This window comes from Mus caroli, unplaced genomic scaffold, assembly GCF_978045245.1.
Source record: "Mus caroli unplaced genomic scaffold, Mus_caroli_1 scaffold_4, whole genome shotgun sequence".
NCBI lineage: Eukaryota > Metazoa > Chordata > Mammalia > Rodentia > Muridae > Mus > Mus caroli.
In genome coordinates, this window is record NW_028227259.1 from 139,913,989 (window position 1) to 139,927,269 (window position 13,281).

Consider the following 13,281-nt stretch of genomic DNA (forward strand, 5'->3'; position numbering starts at 1 on the left):
TCAGTCTTTCAGTTGGCATTCTGGGGGCTGAGACCTTCCAATCTATGTATGTTATAGATAAGAGAATTCCCTGTGCTTTTCAGAAGCTCAGCAGTTTCTGACTGGGGATGTAGCTCAGTTGGTAGACTGCTTACCTACCACATAGGAGGCCCTGGGTTCCATCCCCAGTACTGCGTAAAGTAGGCATAGTGGAACCTGTCTATACTTCTTTTTTTTTTTTTTTTTTTAAAGATTTATTTATTTATTATATGTAAGTACACTGTAGCTGTCTTCAGACACTCCAGAAGAGGGCGCCAGATCTCGTTGTGGATGGTTGTGAGCCACCATGTGGTTGCTGGGATTTGAACTCTGGACCTTCCGAAGAGCAGTCGGGTGCTCTTACCCACTGAGCCATCTCACCAGCCCCCTGTCTATACTTCAAGATTCAGGAGGTGGAGATAGGCAGATCAGGATTGCAAGACTATCCTGGGAAACAGTGAGTTGGAAGTTACCCTGGGCTAGGTAAGAGCCCGTCTCATAAAAGGAGGGAGCGAGGGAGGGAGGACAGGAAGGAAGGAGGGAAGGAAGGAAGGAAGGAAAATGAAGAAAGGAAGGTTTTTAAAGTATAAAGGATAATTAGATATGACTCCAGTCTCTGGTGCCTTAGCAATGATCTGTTCTGTGAGTGGACAGGTGATAGCCTGTGATAGAGTAATAATCTGAAAGATTGGCTCTTGTTTGCCTGATTATATAACAGGAAGAATAATAGACAAGGTGTGCCTTCCAAGGTGGAACCTACGTCATTTTTTTGTGAGTGAAAGTTACAGGTGGTATTGAGTCATTTGACTTTATGTACCCTGGTCACCAGTGTCTGTAGCCCTCACCTGCCTAACCCCTTCTCAGAGTCCAGTCTCCACATCATCCCTCCCTGGGACAGATCATGTTCATAACAACAGGAACTTGTGTGGCTTTGATCTTCACAGTGTGTATTGTGTACTAGGTCTGTATAAAGGTTCACTGGACCGGGTAGATACATAGAAACTCTTGGTAACCTTCCGGGCACACAGATGCAATGGTTGAGGGTCACCCAGGGTTGGTTTTCAACACAGCAAACAGACGAAGGCCCTGGGATACACAGATTACATTAGCCAATTGGGCTAGGCTCCTCTGGGGTGGCGCTGAGGGAAGTACGCATTCCAAGCATCACAGAGGTTTCTGACCTGGGTTTGTGGTCTGGAGAAGCAGGTAGTGTGTTGGCTTTGTTTAAGGGTTCAATGACTGTTTATAAAACCACAAACTCACTTAGGTCAGTGGGGGTCCCTTATATAAGGTGATCTGAAGCCTGGGCATGTGGTTAATAGAAGACAGTGCCTGTTATGGGCTTGCTCACTGGCATTTCACTTCCCTCCCTCCCTCCCTTCCTCCCTCCCTCCCTTCCTTCCTCCCTCCCTTTCTTCCTTCCTTCTTTTCTTCCTTCCTTCCTTTCTTCATTCAGAGAGAGAGTGTGTGTGTTTTCATCTGCCATGACATGTGTGTGGACATCAAAGGACAACTTTGTGAAGTTGGTTCTTCATTATGTAGGTCCTGGAGATTGAACTCAGGTCTTCAGACTTGGCAGCAAGCATCTTTTCTCACTGGTCTATAAACAATATTTTTGGAGACTGGGGCTATACCTCAGCACTTGCCTACTGTGTGGAAGGGCCTGGGGTTCCATCCCCAGTACCATAAAGACAAATAAACTTATGCAATATGATCTGAAGATCATATAGTACTTCAACAGCCACACACTGCCACCAACATGATGTGAGTGACCCTGCCATTTTTCTGTTGCTGGTCCTCAGAGCTCTCGAGGGAAAATGCTACCTTCCCTTTTCCCTTTTATTCTGGGTCTGCAGCTGCTATTAAATCTTTGTCTGGTTTTGGTCTTCAAAGTTGTTTCTATAATTGTATACATGTATAAATTGTATAATGTGCACCACAATGTGTGCCTGGTTCTGGTGGAGCCAGAAGAGGGTGTCAGATCCCTTGGAACAGGAGTTACAGACAGTTGTAAGCTAGCACATTGGTGCTGAGAACTAAACCCTGCCCTCTGCAGGAGCAGTGCATGCTCTTAGCCACTGAGCCATCTCTTCAGCCCCTGCTGGACTGATCTTGAAGACTTGGGTTTTTTTCTAATTTTTAAAAAAAATATTTATTTATTTATTTATTTATTTATTTTATATGTATGAGTATACTATCTTCATGCTTACCAGAGGACGGCATCAGATGCCATTACAGATGGTTGTGAGCCACCATGTGGTTGCTGGGAATTGAACTCAGGACCTTTGGAAGGACAGTCAGTGCTCTGAACCACTGAGCCATCTCTCCAGCCCTTCCCCCTTTTTTCTATTTATTTATTAAGATAGGGTCTGGCTCAGGCTAGTCTTAAACTTGCTCTATAGCCAAGGCTGTCCTTGAACTCCTGATTCTCCTGGCTCTGCCTATCGAGCGCTGGGCTTACAGGTGTGCACCACCAGGCCTCATTTGAACGCTGCCTTTTTCCTACTCCTTGACTGCTTTGCTTAAGAAGTTTTGGGTAGCCAGAGACAGAAGCAGGTGATCTCTGTGAGTTCTGCCAGCCTGGTCTACAAATCAAGTTCCAGGACAGCCTGGGCTGTTACACAGAGAAACCCTGACTCCGTAACAAAAAACAAAAAAGAAATTTTGTGTTTGTATTTGCTGGGAGCTATTTGGATTCCTGTGTGGCGGTGCCTTCTCTACTTTTGAGCTATACCCCCAGCCTTGCTCAAGAGTTTGAAACTACCCTCCTTATCTCTTGAGTAAATATTTTTCTTCTTTGTTTATGTTCTATAAAGTAGCCAGCAACAAAAGTAGCCTAGCCAGGCATGCAGCTCATATCTGTAATCCTAGTCCTTGCCTGAAGTAGGAGGACTCAAGTCTGAGGCTATCCTGGGCTACATAGCGTGCCAGTGTCTCAGAAAATGAAATGAAGTACCTTCCACCCCTGTGGCAGTATTGTTGGAGTGGAAGGCGAGTCGAGTTATTTCTGTGGGGAGAAGCCAGTGCTTGGAAGAGTGCCAGTGATATGCACTCCGCTGGTATAACTACGAGAATAGATGAGAGTGAATGAACCTTGCTTTGCATCATCCTCCCAAGAGCATTGCCCATCTTCGTCCTGTGTCTCAGTGAGCCCTGATGTCCAGTTAAGTCAGTTTTGTTTTTGTTTTTGTTTTTTTTTTTTTAGCAGACTTAATTCTTTTATTTGTCTTGTACAAAATCCTTATGTAGTAGCCACAGCTGGAGCCTGGGTCCTCTGAACAGAGACTCTGGTGTGGGTTTTCACGAGATGATCAGTGAATTCCTGATAAGGAGACTTGGTGAAGACAGTCTCTTTCCAGAGGTCGGGGGTCAGGTAGCTGTAAGTCTTGGAGATGGCATCAAAGGTGGCCTTAGCAAAGTTGCCCAGGGTGGCAGTGCAGCCTCTGGCTGAAGTGTAGCAGTCATCTATACCGGCCATCATCAGGAGTTTCTTGGGCACAGGAGCAGAGACAATGCCAGTGCCTCTGGGGGCAGGGATGAGACGCACCAGCACAGAGCCACAGCGGCCTGTCACCTTGCATGGAACAGTGTGGGGCTTGCCAATCTTGTTCCCCCAGTAGCCTCTCCGCACAGGGACAATGGAAAGCTTGGCCAAGATGATGGCCCCTCCGATGGCAGTGGCAACCTCCTTGGAGCACTTAACACCAAGACCAACGTGACCATTGTAGTCCCCAATAGAGACGAAAGCCTGGTCCGCGGGCCAGCCCGAGTCTGCTTCTGCACTGGCATGATTTTCAGAACCTCATCCTTTAGGGGCGCACCCAGGAAGAAGTCAGTGATCTCAGACTCCTTAATGGGCAGGGAGAACAGGTGGATCTCCTCCGAGGACTTGATCTTCATGTCCTTAACCAGGCGGCCCAGCTTGGTGACAGGGATCCACTCCTTGTCTTCAGCTTTACCTCCACGAGCCCTGGGGCCTCAACCATGGCCACGGCTTGGCTTCAGCCCCTAACCGCTGTGGCCTCCTAATCCTGGATCCCCAGGTCCTCCAGGCCCTCCCGCTGCACCGGCGTCATCCGCCATTTGGTGTTTTCCTAAAGAAGAAGCGTTAAGTCAGTTTTTATGAAGATTGTCATTCTGAGGTACAGTAGCTATGGAGTTTTATTTTTTGGTTTTTGTTTTTCAAGACAGGGTTTCTCTGTGTAGCCCTGGCTGTCCTGGGACTTGTTCCGTAGACCAGGCTGGCTTCGAACTTAGGGATTTGCCTTGCTCTGCCTCTGCCTCCCAAGTGCTGGGATAAAGTCATGCACTACCATGGCCCAGTTATTTTTGTTATTTTTACTTTTTTTTCTTTTTTTTTTTTTTGTTTTTTCGAGTCAGGGTTTCTCTGTATAGCCCTGGCTGTCCTGGAACTCTGTAGACCAGGCTGGCTTCGAACTCAGAAATCCACCTGCCTCTGCCTCCCAAGTGCTGGGATTAAAGGTGTGCGCCACCACCGCCCAGCCTATTTTTACTTTTTTGTATTAAAAATTTTGTGTGGGTGTGGGTGTGGTGTGGTGTGGTATGTGTGTGTGTGTGGGGGGGTGTTTGTGGGGTGTGTGTGGTGTGGTGTGGTGTGGTATGTCTGTGTGTGGGGGTGTGTGTGGGTGTTTGTGGGGTGTGTGTGTGTGTATGTGTGGTGTGATGTGGTATGTCTGTGTGTGTGTGGGGTGTCTGTGTGGTGTGTGTGTGAAGGCATCAGATCCCCTGCAGCTGGAGTTACAGGTGTTTATGAGCTATAGGATGTAGGCGCTGTGTGGAACTGAACTCAAGTCCTATGCAGAGCAACAAGTTCTCTTAACCACCGAGCCGACTCTCTGACCCCATAGTTCCTTTCATCAGACCATTTTATAACAATAGAACCTAACAAATATACAGGAGGCCCATGCTATTCTGTGCCTCAACTAGTCTACCCAATCCCACATACTCTTTCTAGCAAAACCAAGAGTTTAGCAGGGTCTGGGGCGACTGGTGGTACCAGATGGGAATCAAGAGAAGTGGCTGGGCTGGAGGGATGGCTCAGTGGTTAAGGGTGTTGGCTGCTCTTCCAGAGGACCCAGGTTCAAGTCCCAGCACCTACATGGCAGCTCACATCTGCCTGTAACTCCAGTTCCAGAGGATCTGACACCCTCACATCGACATACATGAAGGCAAAACACCCATGATCCACGAACATGTATGTATGTATGTATGTATATCATGGACTAAAGTCACTGAGCAGAACCATTCACCCAGGGCAGGAAGGCAAGCCAGGCTCCATGTGGGAGGGACCAAGTAGCCAACGCCTTCACATGAGACTGGTCCTCTCCAACTCGGGCGAAGCATCTCTTCCCACTCACTGCCCTAGATTCCCGAGCTGTAACCCTGCTTGCCACAAGGCACCATTCAGGCTCTGCCCTTTCTCCCATGCCCAGAGTTCTACCCTTACAGAGTTTTGACTGAGCCTGAAGTCCCATGCCTTTAGCTACATAGGTCTAGGTAGAGTACCCTGTGGGTACCAATCCTCCATTCTTTAAAAGAAGTAAAAAACTGACTCTCTTTCTAACTGTGAGGGGTGGGGGAGGATGAATGTGTGAGCACACTGTCCATGGAGGCCATAGAGAGCAACCACTCCCCTGGAGCTGGCGTACAGGAAGTTGAGCTGTAGGACCCCTTCCACCTTCTTTTCTTTTTTTGGTTTTTCAAGACAGGGTTTCTCTGTGTAGTCCTGGCTGTCCTGGAACTCACTCTATAGACCAGGCTGTCCTCGAACTCAGAGATCCAACTGCCTCTGCATCTTGAGTGCTGGGATTAAAGGCGTGCACCACCACCCCTAGGCTCATTTTTCTTCTGCCTCCTCCTCTTCCTCCTCCTCTTCTTCCTCCTCCTCCTTTCCCCCTCCCTCCTCCTCTCCCTTCTTCTCCTCCTCTTCTTCCTCCTCCTCCTCCTTTTTTTAAATTTACTTATTCTTGTGAGGGTAGGGGTGCATGTTGGAGGTCAGGATAACTTGCCAGAGCCAGCACACGGTCCCAGGGATGGAACTCATGTCGTCAGACTTGGCAGCAAACACCTTTTTTAGCTAATAAGCCATCTCGCTGGCCCCTGATGGGCAATCTTGTAAACGGTTTAGTAATTACAGATCATTTTATAGACATCACAAGAAATTCTTCTATCCTGTGGTTGGAGATGGCCCACTTTTTAACTGATGTGTTCAAGTTGTAGACTTAAAACGCACAGTAGGGCTCTCTAGATGTCGGTACTCAGTGATGGACATTACCTTGAGCCGATGTTTACAGAGATAAGGGTCTCCAGTAATCCAGGCTAGCCTCGAGCTCTCCACTGATCTTCCTGCTTTCACCCTGGCAGAGCTGAAATGACAGGTGTGCACCCACCCCACCCCGCCCCACCCCCTTGCATCTCCAGCCATGGCTTTAATGCTTAGCTATGCTCCTATGTTAACATGAAATGCAGACAGACGCTGGGGTGAGGTGGGCCTCAGAACAGTACAGTCAGAGCCCTCAGTGCAGTGACAGTCTTTGGCCTGACACCTTGATAAAAAATTCTGGACGCTGGTTTTGGTAAGTCTCACGAATTCTGACTTGTAGAAGAGATGGCTAGAAGCCGTTTTGGGGTAGAAGAGAGGCTCCAGAGACCCTGTTGCTCTCCTATTCACAGGAGAAGCACAGCTGTTGTTGATGGCATAGTCTGAAAGATCGTCAGCCCTGGAACCCCTGGCACCATCCTGAGCCATCCAGTCAGTCACCTTGTCTTTCACAGCCAATGACAGCTAGCATGGCAGCAGAAGTATCAGAGTCCCACAGGGTCCTTGTGTCTCATCTCACCCTGGAAGTTGCTGGCTAGGGGACCATGGGTAATTTGCTTGGCAAAGTGTTGGTCTGCAAAATGAGAGATAGTATTTCTTAAGCAGGGTTGTCATACAAGAGAAAGGACTTGTATTGTGTACTTAGTATGGCAGTTGATGCACAGTAGGTATACATGGACACTGGTGTAGTGAGCTGGCAGTGACACAGTGCGTCTTTGCTCTAGGTGGATCTTTCTTCTGCAGTTCTGACTGCCATCTGTCTGCTTATTTGCAGTACTAGGGTTTGAACCTAGGGACTCCTGCATGCCAGGCAAGCACTGTACCTCCCAGCCACTTCTCCAGCTCCGCACTGGGTGACTCCAGGCAAGTGCTCCACCACTGAGTTCACTCTCAGCTTCTTGCTTTTCTGTTTTGAAACTGGGTGTTAGTTAGTGGTCCAGGCGAAACTTGAACTGCGTAAAGCTAGCTGCTCTTGAACTCTCAGCCATCCTCCTGCATCTGCCTCCCGAGTGCTGAGATTTGAGGTGTGTTTATCACCGTATTTGCCCCTTAATTTTGCATTTGTATGTGTTTGTGTGTGTGTGTGTGTGCATGCTCGAGTGTTCATGTGTGTTTGTATATGTGCGTACATGAATGTTTGTGCATAAGTATTGTGTGTGTTTGTGAGTGAGCATGTGTGAATGAGTGTGTATGTGCACATGTACAGGTCAGAGGAAGCCTTAGTAACTGTCCCTCAGGAGCCGTCTGTCTTCTGTCTCGTGTAGTATTTGTTTGCATATTTGTCTGTATATCACTGTGTGCAGTGCCTGTTGGATCAGAGCCCTGGACCTGGAGATCTAGGAATGGAACCTGGGTCATCTTCAAGGGCAGCAGGTTCTCTTAGCCACCTGGCCATATCTCTGGCTTCCCATATTGCTTTTTTTGGCACATGGTCTCTCATTGACCTGACGCTTACCATTTGCGTTAGACTGGCTGACCAAGGAGCTCTAGGCATCCTCCAGCCTTCTTCAAGTGAGCTGACAACCTCTTTTGGCCTTGAACACCCGAACTCACATGCACGTAAGCACATACCCATATACACTATTGAACATGAAATACATAGTTTTAGAAATAACTACTTTAAAGTGGGATGTACAGGCCGAACCCTCATAACGTGGGTCCCGGAAATGGGACGCAGGTCTCCAGGCTTTCAGTGCAAGCAGTCTTCTGACCGAGTCATTTCCTCAGCCCTGACTCTTTAATCTTAGTCAGTCTTACCCTTACAGCAATTGCGAAATATCACAGCGTTTCTTTCTATTCTCACCAAGCTTTCCCGATGTTCACCGTCTTACATAACCACACCAAAATGATCAAGAGCCGGAAGTAGCATTGGTACAGAGTGATTCATTAAGTCAGACACACTGGCAGACTTCCTTTGTGAGGGGCCAGATAGTACATTCCTGAAGCTTGTGAGCTGTAAGATCTGACAGCTGAGCAACTGCTGTTTTATTTAACAAAAAGGCAGCCTTAGGTGGTGTGTGAGTGAGTGGGCACGGCCGTGCTTGCAAGAAAAGTCTTTTGAGAAAGTAGGCTTTGAATGCAGGCCAGACCTTGCTGATGCAGGAAGATGCCTTGTTGGAATGGCGCCCTCTTCAGCTCTAGACTGCAGCTGTGATGGTTGATCTAAACTGTCAAACCAGAATACCTGGGGGATGGGCTCTGGATGTGACTGCGGGGGTTTATCTTGATTATGTCATCGATGTGGGAAGATCCATCTTGACTATGGGTGAGCCTGGCCCATCATGAACTGTATAAAATGGAGAAAGCGGGTTGGAAAGATGGTTCGGTGGTTAAGGGTGTTTACTGCTCTTACAGAGAAGACCTGGGTTCAGTTTCTAGCACCCAGATCACAGGCAGCTCACAGTAGCCTGTGACTTGAGCTCCAAGTGATCTCATAGCCTCTTCTGGCCTCGAACACCCAAACTCATATGCACAATAATCACACACATATTTACACATAACTCAAAATAAAAAAAATATATGTTTTTAACTTCGACTTTAAGATGGAGCAAGTGAGCTGAACACTAGCCCGTATTCAGTGTGGTTCTGATTATTGTGACCAGCTGCTTCTCGGTGTAGACCAGGCTGGCCTTTAACCCAGGCCGACTCCTCCTGCCTCAACCTCCCGAGTACGTGGATTACAGGCCTGAGTCACCACACTGAGCTATTTACCTGGGTTTCCATCTTGCCTTCGTACCTGCCATCCTACCACTTGGTCACCTGCCATCTTGTATTCTTTTGGTCAAGAAATCTGGCATGAGCTGGGCGTGGTGGCGCACGCCTTTAATTCCAGCACTCAGGAGGCAGAGGCAGGCGGATTTCTGACTTCGAGGCCAGCCTGGTCTACAAAGTGAGTTCCAGGACAGCCAGGGCTATACAGAGAAACCCGGTCTGGAAAAACCAAAAAAAAAAAAAAAAAAGAAATCTGGCATGACATCTGGGGCTTATTTAGACTCACCCAATTAGGAGCTGGGCCTTGATATCTGGCCTGTGTTTTTTGGGCAGGGAGTGAGTATCTTCCCCCAAGAAAGGCAGACGTCCACTCTGGCTTGGTTTATTCTTCTGGGACACAGGTGTCCTGGCCTCTTTGGACTGTTCTCTGTGGTCCACAGCTAAAGTGTGCCCTCCCAGCTCTAGGCCTCTCTTGCAGTGTGCCTTGACAATGACGAGCTGCTGGGAAGCAACTGCTTTCTCAAAGCTAATTTGACAGTAAGTCAGAAGCTACTCCCTTTAGTGGCTGGAGGGCTGGCTCAGTGGTTAGGAGCACTGACTGCTCTTCCAGACTTCCTGAGTTCAAGTCCCAGCAACCACATGGTGGCTCACAACCGTCTGTAATGGGAACTGATGCCCTCTTCTAGTGTGTGTCTGAAGGGTGTATTCACATAAAACAACAACAACAACAAAAAAACCCACTTCCTTTGATTCAGAGTGTTGGTCTGAGTGTCGTATGCTTATATACATACATGTGCTTTTGTATGTATTTGTGTGTCTCACTGTGTTTCTGTGTATGTGTGTACAATGTGTACAAAAATGTGTCTATATGTATATGTATATATGTATGTGTGCCTGGGTGGTACTGTTTGCGGTGTATTAGCATTTGTCTGAGTATGTGTGTATGGGTATGTGTCTTTGTGTTAATGTATGTATTTGTGTATGTATGTCTGCACATATATGTGTGCCTCTGTGTGTGTATATGTATGTTTGTGCATATCAGTGTGTCTCTGTGTGAGTCTGACTCCATGTGTCTCTGTGTTTATATTTGTATGTCTGCACCTATGTGTGTGCCTATGTATGTATGTATGTCTCTATGTATCTCTGTGTCTCTGTGGGTATGTACATATGTGTGTCCGTCTATCTGTCTGTGCCTATGTGTATGTGTGTGTATATGTGTGAGAGACAAGCTGATGCTGGGGATGGATCACAGGGCCTCACATATTCAATCACTGGGTTCATTTTCTATGTAAATTTCAAGGCATTTTCTCCTAATCCCTGTGCAACAGAGAGGGCCACTGTGGGGAGTTATCAAGTCCCAGCCCCTCCACATTTCCGCTGTCCTTTCTTTTCTAGCTGAAGTCTGCTCTCCAGTCTGAGAGACACGGTAGACCTAGTTCACTACTCCTTGCCTTTGATCTGGACTTCTTTTGTCTCTCATGACCCTGACATTTTTCAGAAAGTAGGGCCGTGTCTCTGTAGTCAGTCCCTTTGGATTCATTTGGTGTTTTCTCAGTCACCCGTCATCCATTCATGACTTAGTGCTAGCCAAGTTATCTGCTGTGAAATTCAGGTTTTCCCTTTGTGTTTGTTTTTCGAGACAGGGTCTCACTCTAGCGGTGGCTGTCCTCGAACTCACTATGTAGGTAAGGCTGGCCTCGAACTCACAGAGGTCTGTCTTCTTAGTGCTGAGATGAAAGCCCTCTACCACCATGCCCATCTTCAGATTTTCCCTTTGTGATCAGGCGTTTTCTTATTAATCATCAAAGTTCAGTTGGGGGAAGGGCAGAGGCTGCTGTCTTCTGTCTTCCCTGATAGCTCTCTGCTTTATTTTTGAGGCAGGGTCTTTCTCTGAGCCTGTTTCATCAGTTGGCTCCACTGGCTGGCCAGTTCTCCCCTCCCCAGCATCTTCTCGTCTTCCTCCATCCCCTGGTGCTGAGGTTGCAGACACACTCGGACACTTCAGCTTTTTACATGTTGTACAGTCAGCACTTTATCCACTGAGTTGTCTCCTTAGGCCAACTATTGCGCGTTCTAATGCTCGTGGTTGGTCAGGACAGTCACAGCTTGTGATTTGGATCTGGCTTGTGTCCCCAAGTGGCTTGTGTGGGAAGCTGGGCCTCCAGTGTCCTGATGTTGGCATTTTAAGTGGTGGGGCCAATTGCAAGTGCCTGAGTCACCGAGGGTGCTGCCTTCAGAAAAAATTGAAATAGATTGATTTTATTTTTAAATGATGGGTGTGGGTACATGTGTGTGAATGCAGTTGTCCCCAGAACCCGGGAAAGGATGGTTGGTCCCAAGAGGTGGAGTTACTGGGACTATAGACATGAGCAGTGGGGAGATAATCGGAGTTTTCTGTGATTCCTTATGGAAGATTGATGAACATACTGTTCTCATGAGTTTGGACAGCCTTTCTAAGAGAGGCTGTAGTTTATAGTGCTGCATAGTATTCCATTGTTGTTATGGAACATATAGGTAGGTGTCCAGGGTGAGCCCTGCTGGGAATACCACAGTGAATAGGCTACCAGGCCGAGTAGGGAAACATCTTCTAAGCAGAGGGTTCCCCATCCAAGGGATGGGGAATCCCCACCCCTGTTTTCTTCCCTAGGAAAATAACTTTAGAGCTGGACAAGATGGCCCACGAGTCCCAGCACTTGAGAGGTACAGGCCAAAAGATCAGGTGTGGCTCAGCTGTCAGAGTGCTTGCCTCCTTTTCTACACGCACCTACTATTTATTTATTTATTTATCTATATTTGATATTTATTTATTTATCTTGTTTATCTCTGTATATCTCTGTGTTTAGATGAGTGTGGGTGTGCTTGTGCCACAGCCTTGCATGTGAGTCTGTTCTCTCCTTCCACCCTGTGCGGTCCAGAGGTTTCAAGAAAGGGGTTTTCTGTGTAGCCCTGACTGTCCTGGAGCTCACACTGCAGTCCAGGCTGGCCTCGAACTCAAGGACTTAGAGCATCAGGCCTGGTGGGAAGTATCCTCACCCACTGAGCCATCTCACCAGCCACCAGTTTCTGAGAATCTAAAGCTAGGCATGGTGGTGCAGGCCCTTATTCCCAGCACTCTGGAGGCAGAGGCAGGTGGATCTCTGTGAGTTTAAGGCCAGCCTGGTCTATCCAGCAAGTTCCAGGGCTGCAAAGTCACACCTTGTCTCAAAAATCCAAAACACAAAACCCCAACAAAACAAGTCACAGTATAAATGTGTCAGCCTTTGGTCAGGGTATGTGTATATATTTTGTGCTGTTTATATATAATGGAAAGGGTAAATTCTACAGAGAATATTACCCCACATAGGGTGAGATTCTGGCTGGAGATTTTATCCTTGAACCTGTAACCTTGTTTTGTTTTTTCAAGAAAGGGGTTTTCTGTATAGCCCTGACTGTCCTGGAGCTCACACTGCAGTCCAGGCTGGCCTCGAACTCAAGGATCCGCCTGCCTCTGCCCATTGAGAGCTGGGACTAAAGGTGTGCATCACCACCATCTGCCAACCTTTTTTTTTTTTTTAAATGAGAATATTTTATGTGAGGCTAGAGAATGGCTTGTGGGAATGGGTATTTTCCTTCCACCATGTGGAACCCTGAGATTCTTAGCTCATCAGACTTGCTGGTGAGTACCGTTATCCACTGAGCCCACATGCAGGCTGGAATCTGTAACTCTTGACCGGAGGGAGGGGGATTTGACTTCAAGGGGGTGATCCATGTGGAGGCTAGAATGCCACTTGGGCAGAAAGCATGGGTGCAGGGCAGGAAGGCCTGCAGCCTGGGATTCCTTCCTCTCCTGGGAGGAGCAGGTCTTTTGTCTGTGGAGACTTGGCAGATGAGGAGTCCGTCCTGATGGAGCCCTGGGAGGCAGGCTTCACTTACTTCTCCACGGTCTGTTAGAGCAGGATGCCTGCTTCTGAGCACAGCACAGGATGTTCTTGGGGCTGCTGTTTTTAAGTGTGTGCGTGTGTGTGTGTGTGTGTGTGTGTGTGTGTGTGTGTGCGTGTGCGCGTGCACATGCATGTACTCTCAAATGCCCAAGGAAGCCAAAAGAGGGAATCAGATCTGGAGCTGGAATTACAGGCATTTGCAAACTGCTTGACATGGGTGCTGGGAACCTAACCTAGGTCCTCTGGAAGAACAGGAAGTGTATTTAACCACTGAGCCATCTCTCCAGCCCC

The 13,281-nt window shown here is 47.8% G+C and overlaps 1 protein-coding gene and 1 pseudogene across 3 annotated transcripts in view; one reads left to right on the forward strand and one right to left on the reverse strand.

Annotated features, from left to right (window-relative positions):
* The window catches only part of Por (cytochrome p450 oxidoreductase), a 66,870-nt gene that overhangs the window by 26,382 nt on the left and 27,207 nt on the right, over positions 1-13,281 (forward strand). The gene's annotated exons all lie outside the window — the stretch shown is intronic.
* On the reverse strand, positions 3,228-4,107 carry LOC147005369 (small ribosomal subunit protein uS5 pseudogene; annotated as a pseudogene).